General features: G+C 41.9%; 1 protein-coding gene and 1 long non-coding RNA gene across 5 annotated transcripts in view; one reads left to right on the top strand and one right to left on the bottom strand.

Moving 5' to 3' along the window:
* Positions 1 to 1,869: 1,869 nt before the first annotated feature.
* On the bottom strand, positions 1,870 to 10,346 carry LOC149317553 (uncharacterized). Its single transcript, XR_016280747.1, has 3 exons — positions 8,258 to 10,346; positions 5,776 to 5,949; positions 1,870 to 3,842 (listed from the first exon to the last, which is right to left on the bottom strand). It is a non-coding gene; the product is annotated as an uncharacterized LOC149317553 (long non-coding RNA).
* An 886-nt stretch (positions 10,347 to 11,232) lies between these two features.
* AZIN1 (antizyme inhibitor 1) overlaps positions 11,233 to 24,524 on the top strand; it is a 34,077-nt gene continuing 20,785 nt past the window's right edge. For 2 of the 4 annotated variants that reach the window (XM_089517754.1, XM_089517751.1), the window contains exon 1: positions 11,233 to 11,546. The gene's annotated coding sequence lies outside the window, so the exon portion shown is untranslated. Of the gene's footprint in view, positions 11,547 to 19,605; positions 19,694 to 24,524 lie in introns of those variants that run through there. The other 2 variants (XM_089517752.1, XM_089517753.1) reach the window with 2 other exon arrangements.

Below are 24,524 nucleotides of genomic sequence, written 5' to 3'. Positions count from 1 at the left end.
CCTATATTTGTATAACCTCACAGTGAGCCATTAGTAAGTAACTGGAAACAACAACTAACTGTTTTGTAAAGAAAGGGGTTTCCATGCTGAGCCCATAGGGACAGCAGTGTGGGATTTCTTAGCACAGCAGATCTTAGCCTTGTGAAAACATGTACAGAGGGGTAGGAGGGCTAGTGTTGACATCTAAGCCTAATACCCAAAGGAACCAGTTCCTGTCTGATCTTGGGCACTAAGCAGGGTTAACTCTGCTTAGTACCTGGATGGGAGATTGCCAATTAATACCCAGTGTTGTAGGCTATATTTCCAAGGAAGGAACTGGCAAAACCACCTCTGAGTATGTCTTGCCTAAGAAAACCCTGTAAATGAATGAGGCCACCATAATTCGACAGGCAACTTGAAAAGACACACACACACACAACATTGCTTTCCACAAGGGATAGTCCTTATCAGGCTTTATATTATTTGGAACAATCAATATAATTTAGAATTAAATCTCACTATGTTTAATGGAGCTTATCCTCCATTAAGTGTAAATATTTTAATAGTTCATTGTGTAAAGGATCAAACTTCCTCTCATTTTATGTTTAGAGTTACACTGGGTAAAAATTGTTTCAACACAATTATCAATTTGTCTTGGTTTGCAGCATATTAGATTTGGTAAAGGCAGTAAAATGAGTTAACTTCCTTGAATGAATGAGGCCTTTGTAGTAAATAAATGAGCATGTGAAGCAAATAAATAGTAGAACTAATGCTGTTCCAGTTTTTCTTAGCTATTCCTAAACTGATGTTAATCTGAGGAAGCCCTTTCAAAAACAAACAACATCTACAGTGGTTATAGATAGTGTTACTTCCAAGCACACATATGAAATAAAACTTTTTACCTGCAGGACTTATGTTGTAGAAGCAGTAATGTATTAAAGTCTTTTGCTCCACATCAGACTAAGGGGCAATAGCTTAATCAATTTTATGTTTTACTTGGCTGTATAATTAATTATTCAACAAACAGTAGGTTCCCAGACAATTATAACAGTATAACTATGTGGTGGCACAGTGTTTGGCTTTAGTGGGATGAAAGGTTAGAAATACTCCTTGCTGCCTAGCAGAGATGGGATTGTAATGAAAGTTGATGTAAATCAATCCACTCTTTGCCTTTCCAGTGGTACCTACAATGGGCTGAATTCCTTTGCTGAAATTTTAATGCTCCTGGTGCTATGCCTTGTGTTAGTTGGAAACATCTCTGGCATGGCTGTCAGGGTAGAATAGAGGAAGGTATCTCTCAGGGGCTCTCCCGTTATTCCACTGAAGTTGTTTTCATCTATACCTCCATTATCAGGGAACAGGATCAACTCCTGAGCAAAACATAGGATCTGAACTGTGTTCTAAATTGAACAGGGACCCACCAAGATGTGAATTTGCACTTAGGAACTATCAAAGTAGATGTGTTCCTGGAAATGACTTCTTTAACAGAAAATGTGGAACCAGAGGCAGAAATGACATGGAAAAAGTAGAGATAGGTTCCTGCACCACAAAAAATAACAGCACAATATGTTCCAGCAATTTTTAAAATTAACATGTATGTGTGAAGTGAAGCAATCAGTTGAGGCAAGCTTCACATAAGTAAATGAAAACATGTGGAATCTTCTGGAGTTCACTTGAAAACATCTTTCAATATGCATCCAGGGATGATTATTTTTTCTTTGACCAGCCTCCACGTTTGTTATGATTTTCATTTTGGTGGCCAGACTTACACATCTATGTTTCATTAACATACTATCTGCTGCTCCCTTTTCTGTTTTGTTGTTTAAACATCCTCAGTAAGATTTCCTGAATGGAGATACCATTTACCTTGACTGTTCTAGAAAAGCACACACAGCTACAGTAGAATCTGCTGGTTTATTGCAATGTTTGCTGCAAATACACTGTTGCAAACTGACATCAAAAGCCTGTTTCTCCAGCCCTCTTTCATCATACTCCAAATTCTGATGTTGCTAAAAAAAATGCAATTAGACAGAAAACAAAGACAAAAAGGACGAGCTGCATGAGCATAAAAAGACTTTGTGAAAATGACTTCTTCATCAGAGGGTTTGTTAAAGGATGTATGTCTGTACAGTACAATGCCATAATACATTCAGTGTGGGTAACTCCAAGCTAAGTTTGTCCAGCTAAGAAAAGTCTTTCATCCAAAGCAGTAGCATCTGAGATGTTTAAGTCAATTATGGAAGGCTCTGGGTTCTCTCATTATTGAGAGAAGAAAGATTTTTGCAGACAAGATACAGTTTTGAAAAGATGGGTAATAAGCCTTCCTGAGCACTGATGACAAAAGTGATATTTCTCCTTATTACAGAACATAACAAATTATAATTCAGCTACATCTCTTACGTATGTCCTTGCCAGGTCCATATTTATGAACCAGGGGCAAAATTCTGTGTAATTGTGTGACCTACAATAGGTAATCTTAACAGGACCATAATATTTATGCTGAATTATTTCATTTGATACCTATGTGCTGGTACATGTTACTTATAAATACAAATGCAGTCTTCAGTCTGTCCTTCTGCCCTGGGATATGGTCTCAGATTCATATAAGATTCACTTTCAGTCTGTAACAGAACTTTTACTGTTAGACATATATTGGATGTAGTCCAGATTGCATGGTTGATACTGATTACCACATGGTAAATTTATGAGAAAGGCAACTAGTTGGTGTGTATTGGTTCTGAATAATTTTATATCATTCTTATGATGGCAAAGCTAATGCAAAATGAGAGATGAGGAAATTAGCCAAAAAAGGCTTTGGATCAAATTTCATCTCAGCTATGAATTCACTGGGTATCCCTAAGAAAGTATTTAACCTCCATATTTAATGTTAGTCCAGTTAGTTATATTTATTTATTAAATATTTCTATGTTGTTTTGTAGAAAGTAATTCCCTGCAATTAACAATATCAGAAAGAAGAACAGCCCCTTTGCCCTCAAGTAGTTAAAATAGAACAACTGATCCAGACACAAGCTCCAGCATTTCAAACAGTGTGGCCAAATCAGTCACAAAGCACTTTAAAAGACTGAACTTTACTGCCTGACAGAAAAATGTGCAGTTAAAAATCAGACAAAAATCCTGCAGAAGTATGTCCCCAACTTTGGCTTCACAAAGACCCAGTCTTAAGCGTCTATCAATTGCCCCTTTAGCAATGGGGGGGGGGGGATTGAGAGCAAGACCAGGGATTCAGCACGAAAGGAAAAAGGAAAGGCATCAAATAAACACACAGCAAGAAAACTCTTCCAAGGAGTCCCAAAATGCATTCATTCCCAATGTGTTTCGGAAACAAGATTTCCATCCCCAGGGGAATTGGCAATCCACAAAAGGTAAATTCCATGGCCCTTTCATATACTGAATCAAACTGAATTTGGCAAGCCTAAGAACAGTTTATCCCCTGCTCATTTTGATCCAAGTCTACAGGCAAGCTCATGTCAGAGGGGGAAACACCTTACATAATGTGTGTTCAGTGTTTTCATCACTTAGGAAAAGGTTAGAGTAAATATGTATTTTTAAAAACTGCATTCTTATACACATGCACAAGAGATGAAACTGTTCAGATGAAGGTGTGAATGAGGCAAACTACATGTTAACTTTAAAGATGTTGGCAGAAGCTACCCTTGGGTTTTGTTGTTGTTGTTTTGGTTGTTTTCAAGTTGGGGAAAGTATCTTCTCTAGAGATGGTCCCATGCATGTGTAGGTTTCATACTTCCCTTTCTAGATCATGTTTTAATAACCTTCTTGCATACAGTTACAGAGCACAGAAGTGAAGCTCCTGTTTACTCCAATTCAGTTCAGGGGGGGAAATTCTGAAAAACAAATTGCAACAAAAATGTTTCTTAAATCACAATGCTAAGTTGAATATGCTCTGTCACATGCTGTATCTTCAAAAACTTTTGTGTTCACATAAAACTGTGCACCTTGAAATATGTAGTCTGTTGGGGGTCCTGATACATGTTCCACCTAGGTGGGTAAGTAGATGAGACAAGACTTTCTCTGTAGCAACATTTCAGATGTGGAATTCCCTTCCAAAAAAAGACTCCATCCCTCCTGAGTGTCCAGTAGGCAGCCAAGATTGTGCTGTTCTGTATGTCCTTTGGTCCTTGGAATAGGATTGGCTTTTGGATTATATTGATGATGTGCTTTTTAAAAGTTAAAAATTTGTTTTAATCCAAAGTGGGAATAAGTGTGACCCTCCAGATGTGGTTGAATTGCAACTCCCAGTATTCTTAACTACTAGCTAGGCTGGCTAGGGTTGCTGGGAGTTGCAGTCCAACATCCAGAAAGCTGAACAACAACACCCATTGCAATTTGTCTTGTGAACTGTTGTGCATTGTCTTAAGAGTCCTGGCAGACTAAGGGGCAATAAATAAAAGTTCTCAGAAATAATAAACTAATGCTAACTACATTAAAATTGTCTCATCTCTTGAAATAGGGAAGGATATAAATATATAGTGGACCCTTGTTATACGCTGGGGTTTGGTTCCAAGATCTCCCGTGTATAAGAAAATTCGTGTATGCTCAAGTCCCATTACATATAATGACATAGCAAAATGGTGTCCCTTATAAAAAATGGAAAATCAAGGTAAATTTATACTTTTTTGTAACATTTTCAAACCGTGTATGCTTAAATCCATGTATAAAAAATCTGTGTATAAGAAGGGCCGACTGTACTTAATGAAAAATATATGAAATAATGACAAGCACTTAATAGAGATGGGTTTGCCCAGATATCACTCAATCCGGCCTCTCCATTTCTGGGGGATCCTTTTCACTCTGTCCCAGCGAAGGTATGTATGGATGTGCATGTGTGTGACAACACACACACACACACACACACACACACACACACTCCTGCCAAGCCAGCATACCAGGAAATTTAAAAGGTTGTGTACTCCTGTTATGCAGTATATGATGATATATCATGATGATATTTCCACTTTATCCACTTTATTTAGTTTTTCAGTGGATGAAGCAATGTTAATTTCATACCCAGTGTTTGGCAATCCTGTTATTTTCCTCTGTGTTACATAAATCTGCACCCTCTGTTGTACAAATTAAGCCAGTTAAAACACTACTCTTGATATTTCTTTTTGTTATGTAAGTGTTTCAAGCTCCATGTGGGATGTTTAGTACTATCTGTCACACTAAGATGACCCACAGCTACCACTGGGAGATTATAACACCATGTCTCTACCTCCCTCCGTCATCTGCCCCATTCTGTAAAAAGGAATAGCATGTGATCTTTCAAGAAGACTAAATTACATATGCTGAATAGCAGAATGTCTTGTGAGTAGATGTAAGATTAATCACACTATTTTTACAAATGAAAAATAAGAAAGGTTGCAAGTAGAGTGGAGGAAACGGGAGACATAGACATATAAAAGTTGCTTGACAGTCCAAATTCCACCTCCCCAGCTGCTTTTGACCTTACTGACATGCCATATCAAGGACCCCATGTATTTCCTTAAATGTGTGTAAAAGCAGCATGGCATGCAGGAAGAGAAAATGTTAAGCAGACCCTTCTGGGCCCAAGTACAATTTCTGAGACAGCTTTTCACTGAAACAAAACTATTGGGAGACTTCTTCACATGCAGGGAGACCAGACATCCTCCTTTTCCAGGATACATACTACATTTAAACCAGGAGGTATTCCAAAATGTCCTCAATTCTGAGCATGATTAAGAGGCATGGATTTTTATTTATATAACTGTTTTTAGCTTTTATTTGATAATGTCTTACATTTTCCTCGAATATCCTACATTTTATGGTGTCTCGTCCTCCTCTGCAGTTAGGACATCTGGTCACACTGTTCACATGCCTTTTCTGCAATATCTGTTTTGGTTCTTCAGCTTCTCATGAACACCAGAAAGATGGGTAGTCAAAAAGCTAGACTGTCTCCTAATTGTGAGGATCCTTTGACAGAAGTAGAATTAAAAGACAGATGAGTTTCAATATTTGAAAGTAACAGCCTTGAAAACAACTCCTATTTGTTAAATGTTGGCATTCTTATCTGCTCCTGATAGGTTTCTAGGACAAGACATACCTATCCTTTCCTGCAGTAAGTCCAGTTTAAAGTACTAAGGCAGGAACATCTTTTAACAAAACAAAAACAACTGTCCTTACAGACATATTATTACTTCTCTTGTCACACATTGATAAGGTACAGAGAGGTCATGTGCATCTCCCAGGACTCTGCTTTGACTTAGTTGTGTAGAAAGAGCAATTACCGTATGCCTAAGTTCACCTCCAGCAGTCTCTGAGAGAAAACATAAAATACAAAGAAGCAGGTGCAGTTATGCAATTCTTGCCACAGGCTAAGTGGTAGCAAGATACATTCGTAGCAGAACCAATGAAACCAATATGTACACCAGCATGACTAACTAACAGGGCAATCCTAATGTTTACAAAGAGGCGGGTTCCACTGTGTTTAGTGGTGCCTACTCACTTGTAAAAATGCTTTGGTGTTCAGCATAGATACAAGGATGTTTTTCTTCTATAGGGATACAGGGAGGAGGAAATATTAAATAAACATAGCCTTAAAAACTAGAATTTAAAGATATAGCCATGTTAGTCTTAGTACTGGTATGTAGAGAGATCTTGTAGCACCTTTGAGACTAAATGAAAGAATGAAGTTGGCAGCATGAGCTTTTATAGACATAAGCCTACTTCCTCAGATGCAGTTGATGGAGTAGACTTAAGTCTACGAAAGCTCATGCTCCCAACTTTTCTTTCAGTTAGTCTCAAAGGTGCTCCAAGATCTCTCTACATATGTAAAAAATAGAAGTCAATTAGAGCTACCAAAAACCCCTTCTCTCTAAATAACCATGTTAGAATGACCTAGTGTTGGTTTTGTTGCCAATCTTCGCACATGTGCACAAGCATATGAGTGAATATTGATAAGCTAAACTGTTAACCTCTCTTTTTCAAAATTCTGTTTTGTACAATATATTGTCATGTAGTAAACCATTCCCTATTCTTTCTGGCTAGCCTAATATTAGTTGTCTGAAGGGTAACCAAAGGACACATACAGATCTGGAGTTCAGATGCTTGAGAAGTAGTGTAACAGAGCCAGGCCCCACAAGGCAAAATCTGGAAACTTTTTGACTAGCAGAGACAAGATGATGATGGCAACCGCTGTCTCATTCAAAGAGCCCTGTCTCCTATTAGCATAGCTATGACCAATCCTTGTTAATGCAAAATGTTTGGGGTTGGTCTGGTCTTGAATGGATGTTAGGCCCATTAACTTTAAATACTTGGAGATGAAAGCTACTAGAACTAGTTTGTTGATATGGTCCAACAATGCTGTTTGTATTTTCATATTCTTTTTGGGGCTGTGGCTGTGAGTACTGTAGAGATAAATTATTATTTGCTTTCAAGTCACTTCTGAATTATGGTGTTCCTAAGGCAAACCAGTAATGGGCAAGATTTGTTCAGGGGGGTGTTTGCCTTTGCCTTCCTCCCAGAGCGAGAGACAGTGGCTTCCATAGATGTGTGGCAATTCAAACCCTGGTCTCTCAAGAGTTGTAGTTTCAAACACTACACTGGCTCTCAAGAGATAACTACCTGGGGCCTTTTCACACTACACAGTAATAGTACTATGATACCAAGTTAACAGCCATGGTGATTTCCTATGGCATCCTATGATTTGCATTTTTGGGGGAGGGTTATTTAGAATTCTGTCAAGGAGATGTAGTGGTTCACCAAACTACAAATCCCAGGATTCCACAGGATGCAGCCATGGCAGTAAAAGTGGAAGGGCCCTTCTCTCTGGCCCAACACCTTCTCAGGCTTGTTTGGTGGGCAGATAGGGCCTTCTTGGTGGCTGTTCCCAGGGAGGCTGGGATGGCTCTCTCCTTGCTGGCAAGTGAAAATATTCTAATGCCACCAGGCTTTTAAAAACTAAATGGGATGGGCTTTTAATGGTGTGCTGTGCTGCATTAGGGTTTTAATTGTCTTTTAACAAATGTTAATCTTTGATCTTTATAAACTGTTTGTTTTTAAAATAACATTTATCTTTATACTTTTATCCAAGGGTTTTTTTTTTGCATAGTTTTTAATCAATCATTTTTAAATATAATGTTAGTCACTTTGAATCTCATTATTGGGAGAAGGCTGGGATATAAACGAAGAATAAAATAAAGATAATAACTGTGTAGTCTGAATGAAGCTGAATTTCAAAAATTTACCACTACATGTAGGACAATTGTATATATTCTGTTACCTCAGGAATTCAGTCTGGTATTTGCTGTTCTTAGTTTGGAGAATGGGTGGACCATTTTCTTCCTTCACAAATATATGCCTAAAAATTGATTTTCCAGGACTTCAAATATGCCGGGAAGTTATATGCTCACCCAGCCATATGCAAGAAAGTTACTCCTCCACACTGACTCTTTTATCTTGAAAACTGACTGAGCCAGACAGCCTTTTTCATGCAGGTAGATCATGCAGTTTCTACAAGCACCAAAACTAAAATGGTAGCAGCCAACAATACAGGCAATTATTTGACTAAAGTGCATCTCAGGATCCGTTGTAAAGTTTCAAGAAGGTGCTGGCGTGCGCTCTGCATACACAAGGAAACTAGTGCTCATTCGGAAAGATAAACAAGCAACAAAAAACCCACACTTCATCTGGATTGGTGCATGACACGCAGCTTTTCAACAGGTGTAGCATTTCCTGCCATAGAGATCCCAGTGATATGGAAAATGGCATTTGTTCAGTTTTACAACCTACTGTGCAGCCACTAAGTAGATAGAAATGGGAGGTGTGAGAAACAGCCCAGAGGGAAAGATACGTTCTGTGAAAGAGCACATAGTTTTCACATGTATATGGATTAAACTCAGAGGAAGGTGGTGTGAAAACCGGAGGAAGGAGCATCAACAATTTAAGATATGCAAATGACACCATATTACTAGCAGAAAACAGCAAAGACTTGGAACGACTACTGAAGAAAGTGCAAAGACAGGTTTACAGTTGAGCACTATTGTTAGGTGCTTTCAAGTCATTTCCGACTTATGGGAACCCTAAGGCAAATATATCATGGGGGTTTCTTGCCAAGATTTGTTCAGGGCAAGGTTTGCCTTTGCCTTTCTCTGAGGCCAAGAGAGTGTGACTTGCTCATGGCCACCCAGTGGCTTTCCATGGCCAAGCAGAAATTCAAACACTATTCTCCGAAGTTGTGGTCCAATGCTCAAATCACTACTACACCATGCTGGCTCTCAGCTGAACATTTAAGAAAACAAAAATAAGACCACGAGTGATTTACACAACTTTAAAATGAAGACATTGGTCTAACCTGTACTGCAGAAATAAATGCAGTTTGACACCACCTTAGCTGTCATGGCTCAATGCTAAGGAATTCTGGGATTTGTAGTTTTGGGAGATACTTCACCTTCTGTCAGAACTCAGCTGCCAGAATTACAAATCCCAGAATTCCATAGGATGGCACCATGGCAGTTCAAGCAGTGTCAAAACTGCATTGTTTCTGCAATGCAGATTTGGCCACTGAGATAATGACAGTTTTGCTACACTTTGGCTCAGGCATTAGTCCAAATGTGGATTGTAGTGATCAGAAGAAAACTAGGAATTAGAAGAGGAGATATGAAGGAAATGGACAAGACCTTCAAGTGTAAGACAGATAAGCGTATACCAAAGCCAGGACTGACCAAGCTATCGTATTTCCAGTTTTCACATACGGTTGTGGAAGCTGGACAGTGAAGAAAGCTGTTAGGAAGAAAACAATCTAATTTAAAATGAGGTAGAAAAGAGTTCCAGGGATACCATAGACTGCTAAAAAGACAAATAAACGTGTCCTAGAGTAAAACAAGCTGAACTATGACCAAACAGAGGGTTGTATTTTGGCCATATAATGAGAAGACATGATTCACTAAAAATACAATCATGTTTTGTAAGGTAGAAGGTAATAGGAAAAGGAGAGACAGTAAGGGCTAGCGGTTTCTGCATCAGACTAGGACTCTGGAGGTTGAGTTATCTATAGATGAGGCGTTTCTGCTCAGCCATGGAAACCTGCTGGGTGATCCTGAGCAAGTCACTCTCTCTCAGCACCAGATAACCATGTTAGATGTTCACCTCAGGGTCTCCATAAATTGGAAACTACTTGAAGGCACACAACAACAACAACAACGCAGGAAAAGAGGGAGGCCACATTCCAGGTGGATAGATTTACTCAATGAAGGCATGGCTCTGAGTTTGCAAGACCTGAGCAGGGCTACTGAAGAGAAGGTGACTTGCCCCTCTCTCACTCATGGTCTTTAGCTTGCCTTTTGCCATGTCCTCCTCTTTTAGTCTTTTGTCTTGTCTTGAATGTCGCTCATCGTGAGGCGCCTTGTCCTCCTTTGCTGTGAGGACATCTGATCACCCAGAGGCTATGAATCCTAAAATTACACTCACAGGGGTGTTTTTAGCTTGTCTTTCGTCACAGCCTCCATTTCCGCAGAATGTCCCACATTGTGAGGTGCCTTGTCCTCCTTTCCTGTGAGGACATCTGCTCACCCTTCACTAAGAACCATAAACATTTAGATTTTGTCCTGTTCCCCATTTTTCTTGATGCCACTCATTGTGAGGTGCCTTGTCCTCCTTTCCTGTGAGGAACGTTTTTGGCTTGTCTTTTGTCATGTCCTCCATTTTTCTTGAATGTACCACTTTTGCAGGCGCCTTGTCCTCCTTTGAGGTGAGGACATCTGCTCATCTTGAGAGTCAGACCCATGCATTGGATTTATATGAGTGCTCGTCTTTTCTCACGTCCTCCATTTTTGGCTTTGTATTTCGCCACGTCCTCCATTTTTTCTCGAAATGTCCCACATTGTGAGGCGCCTTGTCCTCCTTTGAGGTGAGGACATGATTCCCCCTCAGACTCAAGAAACATAAAGGTACACATTAAGATGAGCGTTTTTAGCTTTGACTTTGGTCATGCCCTCCCTTCTTCCCCAGAGTCTTATGTTCTGAGGCAAAGAAGACATTTGCCCTCCATCCCTGGCCTTTGCGCCCGCCCGCGCCGCCTTCCTCTGCGCATGCGCACTGCGCCCTTCAGACCCGGAGGCCATTTGCCCTCCTGACGTTAGAGGCGGTGGGCCGGTGGGCGGGGCGCGCCGGTGACGTATAGCGCGTGGCCCCGCCTCCCTCCCGCCCCCTGCTATAAAAGCCCGGCCTGCAGCCCCTCTTCCTCTCTCTTGGCCATTTTTCTCTCTCGCCCCTCTCTCGCTGTTTCCTTTGCGGCGTCTCTCGCCTCTCTGGCCACCCACCGCCGCCTCCTCCTCCTCCTCCGCCGCCGCCGCCCTTTTCCTCGCTTCCTTTTCCTCGCTTCTTTCCCCGGCTTGTGCTCTCCCTCCTCGGCGCGACTTGGCGCCCTTTCGCCGGCCGCTCCCGCAGCCTATGGCCCAGGAAGGCGCCTCTGCCGCCGCCTGTATTTCTGCTGTAGGTTCCCACATCACTCTTTAAAAATTCCGCCTAAAAAGAGAAGACGATTTACCAAATCTTTCGGGCCGTTGTCCCACGTGAGTCCCTGGCTCTGCTTCTACTAGGGGCTGCGTTCGGGAATCCAGGGAGGGAGGCAGGCAGGGAGGGGGAGAAGGAGAAGGGCCCTTCCGAAAAGGCCAAGGGGAGGCGGCGGCGGCGGGGGACCCAGGCAGGCAGGCAGGCAGCCCCCACGAAGGAGAGAGAACCCGGTTTGGCACCGCTTTCACTCTTTTCTGGTTCAAGGCTGTGGAATTCTGGGAGCTGGAGTTTGTTCTGGGGGCCATAGAGAATCATTGGAGAATGCTTGCTCATACATGGAGGAATACCTGCCTGTAAGGATAGATGGGGAATGTTTGCCCATTGGGAAGCATAGGAGATATTTGCTCATAGGAATACATGGGGAAACGCTTGCTCATAAAGAAGCATCGGGGAAGGCTTGTCCTTAGAGAAAGAGTGAGGAATATTATTATTATTATTTGCCCATAGGGAGATACTATCTACATGGGGTACATTGGGGAATATCTCTACAGGGAAGCATTGGGGTATACATGGCCATAGGGGAAGGTTTGGGCAAGAATGGTTTCCCTACAGGTAAGTGCTGCCCCTGGGTATCTCTCCCCTGTCTGTCTGTGTGTGTGTGTGTGGGGGGGGGGGTGTTGGTTCCTGTTGGGGGGATTTTGAAGGCTCTTGTACTTTCCTGTGTGGCGCCACACAATGTTTATTGCAGAAGTCATCGCACACGATGTGAGGCATTCAAGAAAAACTGAGGGCATGACAAAAAGAACAGCTAAGGCGCTGATATCAAGGTGAAGGTGTGCTCTTCGGTCAGTGTGGCCAGAGCAGCTATGGCCGGATAGGTCTCCCCTGTGAGTGAGTGCGCTTGGCCCAGGAAAGCTGCCACTGTTGGGTGGGTTTTGGAGGTTGTTCTACTTTGCTGTATGGCCAACATGGCTGCTATCCCGGGGTAGGTTTGCTGTGTGTAGTGGCAGTGAGTTGGCGCAATACAATATGACTGTTGTGTGGATGTTGGGTGTTGTTGTGCTTTGGCCAGCGTGGTTACCCCCTGGATATGTCCCCCTTGTATGGCTGGCCCAATAAAGGGATGGCTGTTTGGGGGATTTGGGGTGTTCTTGTACTTTGCTGTATGGCCAACTCTACAACTCTGGGATATATAGTCCTTTGTGTAGCCCAATAGAGGTGCCACTGTGTTGTGGCTTTGGGGTGTTATGCTCTACGGCCAACAGCCCTGGATGTCTTTCCCTTTGTGTGTCTGTGGCTCTGGGGGGCTTGGATGGCCCCCTACTTGCTGTGGCATCCCCGCCTCCTCTGGGTGTTTGAAGGCCTCCCTGTTCGGTGGGTCTGGGACATGGTTGCACTTGGCTCTGCGGCCAAGAGGATCCATCAGAGGCCGCATGACGAAGGAGGGAAGGCGGGAGGGAGCAGGAGGCCCGATGGCGGGACTCGGTCAGTCTTAGACGCCGCTTCCACCGGCTCCAGGCGCTGGGCTTCTGGGAAGGACCCCAGCCAACTACCCTTCCCAGAATTCCAGAGCATGGAGCCGGCGAAAGCGGTTTCATATCGGATCATTCCCCCAATGCGGATAAGGCCTTGTCGTTGAGTCTCCCATCCCCTTATTCTCAGGCTTCCCCCCAAAACACAAGGCAATGTGGCGCCTGTGTGTCTCGCTTGTGGCCCAACATGGCGGCCGCCTCCGAGGGCGAGGAAGGGGCCTGCTTCCTCCTCCTCCGGGCCTGGCGCCCCTTCCTTTCCCCTTCCGCCGGAGGAGGAGGCGGAGGAGGGTGCCCCAGGCCACGGAGGGGGCTCGGGGCCTGTCCTAACATGGCGGCTCCCTGGGGACGGAGGGCAGCGGGAGGCTGTTCCTGCGGCTGCTGCCTCGGTCAGGAGAAGGGGATGTCGGCAACCGACGCCGCCGAGGCCTGCCTTTCTTAGCCGTGCCCGAAATGGAGGACGCTTGGAAGCCCCTCCTGGACGGAAATGGAGGACAGGCCAAGGGCCCCAGATCTCCTGACTGCAAAGGAGTTTGACTGCACTCGGCTGTTCAGCTGCTGGAGTCCCAGTTTTGGGGGGAAGGCTGCCTATGTATAAATCAATAATGGAAGAATAATAAAGGAGGACGAGGGGCTGCGAAATGGAGGACATTGCAAAAGAAAAGCTTAAACACAGAAAGCTGAATTCAGGCTGCTTAGTCATGCTCAAAATGGAGGTGTTTTGGAGTTGCTCCTGGACAGAAAAGGTGGAGATGTAGGACCTGTTCTCCTGAGAAAGGAAGGCACTGACCATCCTGCCTCCTCCCCCCATTTTGAACTCCCTTGGCAGCGGCTAGCCTTCCTCCTCCTGATCATCCCCAGTCAGCCCCTGTTTCTGTCAGGCAGGTCTTCCCCAATAAGGAAATCCTCCTTGAAACCTGACTATGGACAGTCAAAGCCTGGTTTGGTGGCTGTAAAGGGAGGAGGGCTGGTGACATGGCAGACTCCTCAGCTTCCCTTCTTTTTCAGACGCTCTCTGTGTGTGTTGAGTTGTGTGACTGCCTAGCGTGGATTGTGTTGTTGTACAGCACTAACACAGAGCTTTCCCTCTTCCTGGGTCTTGTGAGCACAGAAAGGCCACCGTGCACCTGGGTGTTTTTCTCTCTTCATATTTCTGGACGCTATCTGCAAGGAGCAGATGGATATGATTTTGCAACAGCTGTCTCTGTGTATATGGGAGTGTAGAGGAAAAGCCCAGGTATTTTCACACCTGGGAGATGCCTATCTGACATGCAAAGGGATCTTGCAGCACTAGCTGAAAGACAGAAGTTGGTAGCATGAGCTTTCCTAAACTAGAGCCTACTTCATCAGATGCATTTTGTTAGTCTCAAAGGTGCTGCAAGATCCCTTTGCACACTGATTTTCCAGACTAAACATGGCTATGTCTTTGAATATCTCGCATGGTTTAGCTATGAGGATCTTGCATCGATTGATTGTGTGTAAAGTTTTCTTGATTTTCTGAATGGTTGGCGATGTTATGGTAGTTGGGTGCATGATGTGACACCAGCCCTGCTGCCTCTCTCCTTTTGATCAAAGGTCAGGCAGTTTTTGTTCCTGATTAGAAAGGAGTTCATGCAGCTACTGTCTGTTCCTAAGACTGAATAGTGTGTCATGTCAAGGAATGGAGTCAGTAAAACAGGCCTCCCTGTCCCTAGTTGCTTAATAGTTGCACTCTAGGAGAGACCCATCTTTTGATGATCATTTGGGAGATAGTCAGGGCCTCAGTGGCCATTTAGTCAAACTCCCTGCCACTGGAGGAAATGTTCTACTATATTCTTGACAGGTGGCCATAAAGTATCTGTTCAAAGATGTAGAGTTTGTTCTCTTGTCAACCCACAGATCTTGCACCAAAGAGAAGTTCTCTCTGATGTCCAGTCTAAATCCTTGCCCTCATGATTTGAAAATATTGTTCTGGGTTCTATTTTTTGCCATAGCCTTCCAAATACAGAAAGACAGCAGTCCCATCTCCTAATAGCCTCTCCTCTAAGCTAAACAAGAGCTCAGTTTGTATTGTGCTTTAATTAATCCAGAGCAGATGTAAGCCCTTTGTTTTATGCCGTCAGTCATCTATGGGCATTTGTTCCTAAGTATGCATGGAGAAAGTTCAGAAAATCCACTTGGAGCGAGTGACAGATTGGTTAACAATGCAGTTTTATGATGTCTATTCAGGGGTAAGCTCCAGTGAGTTTAACATTACTTATTTCCAAATAAGACTGTAGCATTGGAGCCTAAAGCATATGAAGCATCAACAGTTTCACATCATGACAATAAATCACCTTCTCTCTGTTCTCAGCACTAGTCCAAGCCACACTACTTGATATCTTCCGTTATAATTTTAAAGCCTACATTGTAATATATTTCATATTGTTTTGTTTTTATGATTAGGATGGGAAGGGGATTAGTTATAAACTGTAATTGACATTGATGTGTACTGTTTTATTGTTTTTCTGATGTTGTAACCCACCTTGATTCCTCGTGAAAAGGTGGGCTACAAATAAATAATAATAATTATTATTATTTCTTTATGTTTTGGGGTGGGGGAACCTAGGTAGTGTGTGCCTATCTGCTATGACTGTGGTGCCTAGAAAATAAGCTGTTTTATATCAGTTTGAGTGCGTCTGTCTTGAGATACTGGAAGTCAGTTGGATTTCTTATCATAGAGGCATCTACTCATCACTGGACAAGTTGCTTTTTCTATAGCATATTTTATGTGCTAGAAATAAAATGTGAGCCATGGGAATGCCAGTCTGAGCCCCTGGGATTACAAACAACTGACATATACCTACCTTCTGTTAGTTGGGAAAACAATGGGAAAGGATTAAATTGAGTTGTTCAGTGTTGCATGCATAAAAACAGGACCTTGACCACCACATTTAATGTGGCATTCCTGCCACTTGGTATTTATGCACTCATACACAGTTTGGTATGCTTAGTCTAAAACTCAATGTAGGATGCCTGCTATAAAATTTTGTGGTAGCATTCTTTGAACTAGTGGTGGTATGGCAATTTTAGTCATAGTTGAGCCCTTCTGAGTACAAGGCAGTGGTCAATCGTTACCAAATAAATATGCGGTTATTGCTTTTGATAGATTTGTCAGGAAAGCAGGGGGCAATCGGAGGTTTAAATGTCTATGAAATGTTCACTTAGAGAGCTGAGAGTGGACCTCCTCCTTTACATCCTTTACTATTACATTTGCAGAGTGTGCCAAGCTGCATAGTTCACATTCCACAGAAGTGCTATTGAAGGTGTGGAGTCTGTTTAAAAAAGGACTTCAGCGCTTTGTCCCCTGAAGCAGACTAATCAATGAAGCACATTTCTTGTCAGTGTTGCTTGCCAGGACTCCTTCCAGAGGAACCCTGTCATTTCAGGCTCCAGTTTAGTTAGCTTCTGATCCAGCGTCACAGTCCTGTTTGGCAAGGATGATGTGTCCCCCTCTGCACATGAATGAGTTACCAGCTGCAAGCGCTCTTCACTAGCCTTGCGCTGTGGGCGGTGGCATCTTAACAGAGTTCGGGAGTGAATAATGGTGCTGGAAGAGGAGGAGGGTCTGTTCCAGTCTGGACTGGTCCTGTCTAGTTCTTTGCTTCCCGTCATGGTGTGAACAATGCTGCTGTGGCTTGCGACACAGCATCCCCCCCCCCCCCCCCAATACAGCATTGCTGGCATCCTCTTCTCTCCCTTGTCTGCCCAGTTACAGCACAGTAAGAGGGCATCTGTCGCCCACAGCGGGAACATTGGCCTCTCCCTCCAAAGGGGATGCCGATAGCTACTACTACATCAAGCCTCACAGCTTCCAGCAGCCGTGGGTGGGGAGGGAAGAAGGCAACAATTGTGCGCTAAATAAACTGGCACACAATGGAGGTTTCTTTTCATTGGGATTCTGAGAGCACCCAGCAAGTTTAGCTATGTGGGAAGGTGGGTGCGTAACTAATCTGCCTGCCTCGTTTTGGGGCTCCTCTCCAAGGGCAGTGTTCAGGTATATGGGATGAAATGTGAAGGCCATGTATTCGGATAAGATGCTACTGTGCTGAACCTCACACCATTTGAAATGAAGGAAGAAAAGCAAAACCACAATAGTATACAATAAACGCTGTTTAATTGTATTGAAAATTGCAAATGAAATAACCTTCCTTTTAACAGAAATAAGTTTTGGAATTGGAAGGAAGAATGTACACGAGGATTTTAAATGTTAAACTGGGCTGCTTAGATATACAGGGGTTTAATGGCAATAGTATCTGTAGCTTATTGAATAGCACTGAACTTGTATCTGTTTAACTTGTATACTATTTTGGAAGGCTACAAAGAGTCTTAGGCTGCTGCTACACTGTAAAAGTAAAGCAGTTTGTGTGGGGTAATTTAAGTTTCCTAAAGGTTCAGCCTTTGCTAGGAAACAAAAACTTTTAAATACCAAAATATCAAAGCCAAGCTTGTTAGAATTTAGCTTTAAAACTAGCAGAGTAGGAAAAATGTTCTCTTGTCCAACTATGTTTTCCTAAGAATTGAGACGGACTCCAAAAAACAAGAAACAGGTAGTTTGTAGTTTAAGAACAAAAGTTTACTGATGGCTTTAATCTATATTTACATAGAAGCTATATCCTAATCTAGATAGTCAACAGTTCAGGTAAAAGAAATATTTATCTCACCATCTTTTCAAAGCAAGTTGACAGAGCAGGAAGATGGAAACACAGCAGCTCAGTTGAAAATCATTGAGAGAATGCCTGATAGTCCCAAAGAGGGAGTGACCTAAGTCATATGTTTAATTTGAAAGGGGAGGCAAGGAGCTTTTGCATGCAGGAAATCCCTATCCATCTAAGGAGAGGGAAAGAGAATGCAAAATGCCTAATAAAGGTTGACTGAAAAATCTCCCAACAGTTTGACATTACTGTACTTTAACTTCCATGGCACAATGCTATGGAATTCTGAGATGTGTAGTTTGGTGGAGGCACCAGAACTCTTTGACACGGAAGGATAAATATCTTACTGAACTACAAATCCCAGAATTAGTGCAGATTCATGGCAGTTAAAGTGGTGTCAAACTGCATTATTACTGCAGTGTAGATGCAACCTAAGAGTACTTTAAACGTTAAGTACAATGCATTTTCTAGAGGACTGCATGATTACCATTACATTTTTTTCTTTTGGCATGAAAATGCTGCTTCATAAATAAATGTTAAGACAAGAGACTTGAAGGCACCTACCCACATGCACACGGACACAAACTTCTATCAAACTTCTTAAACCACCCACTAACCAAAGTGTTTTGGATGGTGTTCAAGCTCTTGAAAATATAAATACAACAATAAAACATATAGTAGGTTATTCATTAACTCAGAATAACTATGGAACAGAGTGCAAAGAAGTCTGCCTTTTATTTGAGTTTAGTGGCTCTTAAGTTTTATATGTTGAATTGTGCAGTATAGAAGACCAGTGAAATTGGGGGGGGGGGGGGGAACAGTAGGAAGAACTGAAAGTCTCAGGTGCTCTGGTTCCATGGAAACTCGTTCTCTGTGATCTTAGAAACAGGTTGGCTTCCAGTATTGCTACATTGTGTACTTGTACACAGAATAATTTTTAATACTGTTAAAGATTATGTACGTTATCTACTGGAAGCATTTGTTTTAGAAAATACCATGCTTGCTTGACAACTGTTTAATATTTCCTCTATAGGTCTGTTGTTTGTGAATCCTATATGAAAACATTACCTTAAATTATTATTGGGTGACATGCCCAAGAAGGTGGTTGCTAATCACCTCTAGGCAGTTCTTGAATTCAATTGATTTTCTAGGTTATTTTTAAATTGGCTTAAGACCTGTTTTTGAAACAGAAATTATACTAGTGGGTGAACTCTCAGTGGGATGACCTGTGCTGGCAATAGGACAAGAGAATAGGGTTTGTTTGTTTGTTTGTTTTGCTTCTCTTAGGTCTAAAGCACACCACAAAAATAATCTAGCTTGAGACAGCTTTAACTGTCCTGGCTCAGTGCTAGGGGATCATGGGAAGTGTAGTTTATTTTTGCACCAGAGCTTTTTGACAGGGAAGGCTAAATGTCTCACAAAACTACAGTTCCCAAAACTAGCATTGAACCAGGGCAGTTAAAGCGGTCAAACTGGATTATTACTGCAGTGGTTTTGGACCTTAGACTTCCCAATAGCTGTGAATACTAAATGGAACACAATGCAGTTCACAACAAATTTAAATGAGGTACAGTAGTAGAAAAGTTAAAAACAGTTAAGCTGCCATATAAAAACATCAGTTCTTTAAATCAATATAATTTAGAGCCATGACAGGAACAATAAAATGCAACACACACCATTAAAACCTTTTCCACACAGCCACTCAGTCACCAAATGCTTTTTTCAAATAAAGCATTTCAAATAAAGGAGAGCAGGAAAGGAGTTGACCTAGTCTTCACAGCTTGGGAGCAGCTACTGAGAAGACTCCCCCATCATACATTTACATGAAGCCGTTGGGCGAGATCATTTGTAGACATGGGGTACGCTGATGACACCCAAATTTATTTCTCTATGTCTCCGACTGCTGCAGTGACTAAGGATGACATCTCTCTAAATGCCTGTCTTGAGGCGGTAATGGGCTGGATGAGGGAAAGCAAACTCAAGCTGAATCCAGAGAAAATAGAGGTACTTGGGATAAGTTCCTTAAATCTGGGGATGGAGATTTGTTAACCAGTCTTGGATGGGGTCACACTTCCCCTAAAGGATGAAGTTTGCAGTTTGGATGTACTCCTGGACTTGTCGCTACAATTGTCATCTCAAGTGGATGCGACGGCCAGGAGTGCTTGGTACCAACTTTGGTTGATATGCCAACTGCACCCCTACCTGGACTGGAAGCAGTGGTACACACATTGGTAATCTCTCATCTTGATTTCTGTAACGTGCTCTACATGGGGCTACCCTTGTACCAAGTTCGGAAGTTTCAACTGGTTCAAAATGCAGCAGCCAGATTGGTCGCTGGTTTGTCCAGGTTTGACCATATAATACCTTCTCTTCACTCTTCACTACCTGCTGATTAGCTTCTGGGTGTAATACAAGGTGTTGGTTATTACCTTTAAAGCCCTACATGGCTTGGGCCATAGTTACTTGTGGGAACACCTCCCAACACAATCTGCCCCACGCTCTCAGAATAACTGGGAAGAATGTGTTAGAACATCAATCAACTAGGCTTATATCGACTTCCCAGAGAGTCTTCACAGCAGCTGCTCCGAAATTGTGGAACGATCTTCCAGAAGAGATCCATCTTATTACCGTACCTCCTTGGAGATGTTTAAGAGGGCACTTAAGACAGATCTCTTCCGGCGAGCTTAACCACCTGACCTTATGTAAGAGACACCTTCAGGCCATTCTCTGGTCTTGACAACCTCTGTTGCAGTGAAATAAGCAGGTAGTAGATGGAAAATTGTTCCACAAATGATAGACAGGGAGCAGATGAATGTGGAATGTGCTCTCTCAGACCTTCACAACCTTGGGATATATATTTTACTATAGCACTTTGAATTATGTATCCTGTGTTTTACAGTATTACTGCAGTATGGTTACTACATACCACATACATAGATACTACATACCACTACATATATACATGATCATTGTATATATGTTAGAAATGCAGAAACGACGTGAATGTAAAATTACCCTCACACTTGTGTTCTTTAGCAATTGCTCTATAGAAGCATATTACCATTCTATTACTGTTAGTAATATATAGCCAGCATGAGTAATAGCTATTGATAGTCTTTTCCTCCATTGAAAGTAGTGCTGGAAGCTTATTACTCTGCCCTATAGTGGTTATTCTACGGGGTTCTTCGGGCTCCATTTTGCTTCCTAGATCTTACAATAAACTGTGACAAGTCACCCAAAGTTGTTGGCTACAGTATGTGGGTGAAACCGCTGTATGATATTCTTTTATCTGATAGCAGTTAAGCGTTTGTTGTTTTGAATCAGTGGCTGCATAGGAGAATGGACCCAATGAGAGTCAATCCAGGCAAGGTAGAAGTGCTGTTTGTGGATTGCCTTTCTGTCTGGCTGAGTGCTGTGCCCTATTCTGAAGGGGGTTGCACTTCCTCAAAAAGGAGGACTGTTGTTTGGTAATATTCTTGAATCCATCATTGTCATAGGTGAATATGAGAGCATCTTTCAGCTTATGCTGATAATACTGCCTACAGTTCAAAATCAGGTGAAACCTCTTTAGTCTTTCTTTCATTTAAGAATTTGTTGAAAGTTTTTAGCTCTTTGCGCTGTTTCATTTTGTTGCTCATTTATCTTTGCTCATCTATCTATTATTGTATGTTGCAAAAACCCATAAACAGTAAAATTTTACCTATACAGTCTTACCCCATAGCATTATCTATTGTTGGGTCCTCAAAAAGTATTAAAATACACTTACATGAATGGTTACGGTAGATCTGAAGCTTATTGTATATACAATATATACAAGTGAAGTGACAAAATGCATGGGAGTATTTTCAAGTGTCCTTAATATTGGGGTATGAAGACAATCTAAGAAATTGGAAAGCCATTAGTTCAATAGCAAAGTGCATGTTTCCATAGAGAAGGTCCCTGGATTGCCAGTTAATAGGGCCCCTGGTTTTAGGTCCTTTTGCTTAAGACAGTGGAAGAACAACTGTCAGCCAGAAAGGTGGACTACTGGCCTAGATGGAGCAACAGTCTGATTTTAACAAAGCAGCTTTGTATTAGTCATCTCTACAACTGATCTAATACTTTGTTGTGTTCATGTAGTTCATTTCTGACTTGCGGCAACCATAAGGGATACCTGTCATGGAGTTTTCTTGGCCAACTTTGTTCAGAGGCAGGTTGTCTTTGCTTTCCTCTGAGGCTGAGACAGAGTGATGCGCTCAAGGTCACCCAGTAGGTTTCCATGGCTGAGTGGGGATTCAAACTGTTGTGCCCAGAGATCGCCCAATGCTCAAACTGGTTTTGATATTATCAGCCTAAGCTAGTAAAAAATGAAAGAGGTTTCCCAGCTTGATTTATAGGTAAGTATTTTGGTTATGTGGATTAAAGCAGCAGAAAGTACTGCCTTTATTTAAAATTGGAGATAAGATGGCAAACTTTATGTTAAGGGTAAGTAATATTTAGTTTTGACTCCGGATACTACTTCCCCGTAATATAATGTTTGTCACCTTATCTCCAATTTTAAATACAGACAGTTCTTTCTGCTGCTTCAATCCACATAACTAAAATACTTGCATATGAATCAAGCTGGGAATTCACAGAAGAGGTGAATTCAACATAGAGACTGCATGCCAGTCATGGGTGTGTGACCAAAGGCAAATGGACAAGACCAAATTACTAGCATTTTTGTGTAAACTTCCTACTGCCAGTAATTAAACCTTGAGAAAGGTATTTCAGCTTTTTAGAATAAAAAAAGCAGTCTGTCCAGAAGCTGGTAAACTATCAAATTTCAGTGTACAGGAAGGGATGTTGCCATTTAGGGAGGACCAGGTTTGGATCCATGGCCTGAGGTTCCCCACCCTTGATTTAAATGTGTCTACAGCTATGCATTACAGTCCAGTTCATCAATGCTATAGTATTTTTCATAGAGTAATAACAGCTGAGAGGGATGTCAAAGATCAACTAGTCCAGCCCAATACCAGTACAGGAGACTGCCGCTCTTGACCTCCTTTCTATGCCTTGAGGTTACCTTTTACTTCTTCCTTATCCAAGCTCCCTTGTCAATGACACCTGCCCAACATCCATCCTTTATACACTTTCCCTTAATGTATAAGGGCTAAGGTCCCAAGTGTCTTCCTCTTATAAGTATAATATCTTCAGTAGTGTGTTTATATGTCCCTATATGATTTAGAATTCACACAGGCAGAGGCTTATGTTGTAATAAATAAGCATTGACTTCATTGAATAACATTTAAGAATGTAGCCTAGGTAGGTAGAATAGTTCCAAGGTGGTATAGTTACATAAATATTAAAGTTGCAGGCATTTCAGTTTCCTCTTTTCAATCTCCAATACACTTTCTCTCCCATTAAGTATACTTCTCTCAACTCAATTCCTTTCAGCTCTCTCTTCAACTCCCTCAACCTCTGCACTGAACTCTCTTGAGCTGAACTTAACTCCTTAACTGACTTCCCAGTCACTCATTCCTCCCTTTTATAGCTACTCCTTCCTCGGTAGTCCCTCACTCACAGTCAGCCCGAACTGGGATTGACTGTCATTAACCCAAGTCTGCCCAATGACTCCATCACAGAGACCAGTTGGTGTAACATTCCTAAAAGATAGCCCATTGGGAGTCCATTTTCTTCCAAGGCATTCCACTGCCTAATAGCTTACATCTTCAGGAAATTCTTCCTTATGTTTTAGCCTAACCCTATTAATTAATATCCTGCTCTCAAGATGTGCATAAAACAAATTTATTCTCTCTGACATGACTTCAGATATTTAGAGACAGCTATCATACCACCTCTTTCCGAGGCTAAACATGCCCAGCATTTTTTACCTTTCCTCATGTGACTGGGTCTTTAGTTCTTATGATCTGGACACTGTACTTTGTATTTATTATTTATAGTTCTTAGTCTTTTAAGAAGGTATGCTACTCTATTTTTAAGAAAGTTATTTATATAGCGCTGTAAATTTATAAGATGGCTTTTGATCTGGAAATTGTTTACAGTGGTGAAGGTGGAGGTTGGTGGGTAGTTCCACAGTTTGGAGAAAAGAGAATATAAAAGAACAGTAGGTATGTCCCACAATCACTTTTGCCAGAGGTCATAGGGTATACAAATGAATGAACTTTATCCTTTGCTTCTTTTAATTCTTGTTGCATTCCTCAGAGACACCAGCTGAAACCCTTTTTAGAAGTGTATTTGGATGACTATATAAAATTTTCTGCATAGTTCAGTGAAGTCTTTTGTTGGGCTTGGCATCAAGGCATGAAAGTAATCCAGTCCTCATAAATGCCTTTGTGTGTGTGTGTGTGTGTGTGTGTTGACTTGGGTAGGGAAAATGGAAAATAGGACCTATTTTCTTCATGCTCTTTGGGGTTAGAACAGATTGTTGGTTTATTTCCCATCTACATAAGTGATAACAAGAAGTGAGAAAGGGCTCCTGCCTTTCTAGTCCTTGACTTTCTGAGAAACAGAGCAGCTCTCTAGAAAAGAAAGTAATGGGAAAATAATTGAAAGGGGGGGGATATATGAATATAAATGTATAGGGTAGACCAGCTCTTATTGATCAATTTTAACCAGTTCTCTCTCTGGCTCTAACTAGAATATATTTGCCTTTTTAGACCTGCTAATTAAAAAAGGATAGGGAATTAATGCCTACATCTTGGATTATTTTAATCTTTGTGAAGTTTTATATCAGTAAGATTTTAATGATTCCCATTGAAAGACCTGGATTATACATTCTGTATCAATGTCACTATTTATGCTACAATCTGTGATAGATACAGTTCTCTACATGGCATATGCTTGTTGATAAAAG

Source organism: Sceloporus occidentalis, unplaced genomic scaffold (genome assembly GCF_023333645.1).
Source record: "Sceloporus occidentalis isolate IW3139 unplaced genomic scaffold, rSceOcc1.0.p SCAF_3, whole genome shotgun sequence".
Classification (NCBI taxonomy): Eukaryota; Metazoa; Chordata; class Lepidosauria; order Squamata; family Phrynosomatidae; genus Sceloporus; species Sceloporus occidentalis.
The sequence above is the reverse complement of the archived record's forward strand: the minus strand, read 5'-3'. Positions and strand labels throughout refer to the sequence as shown.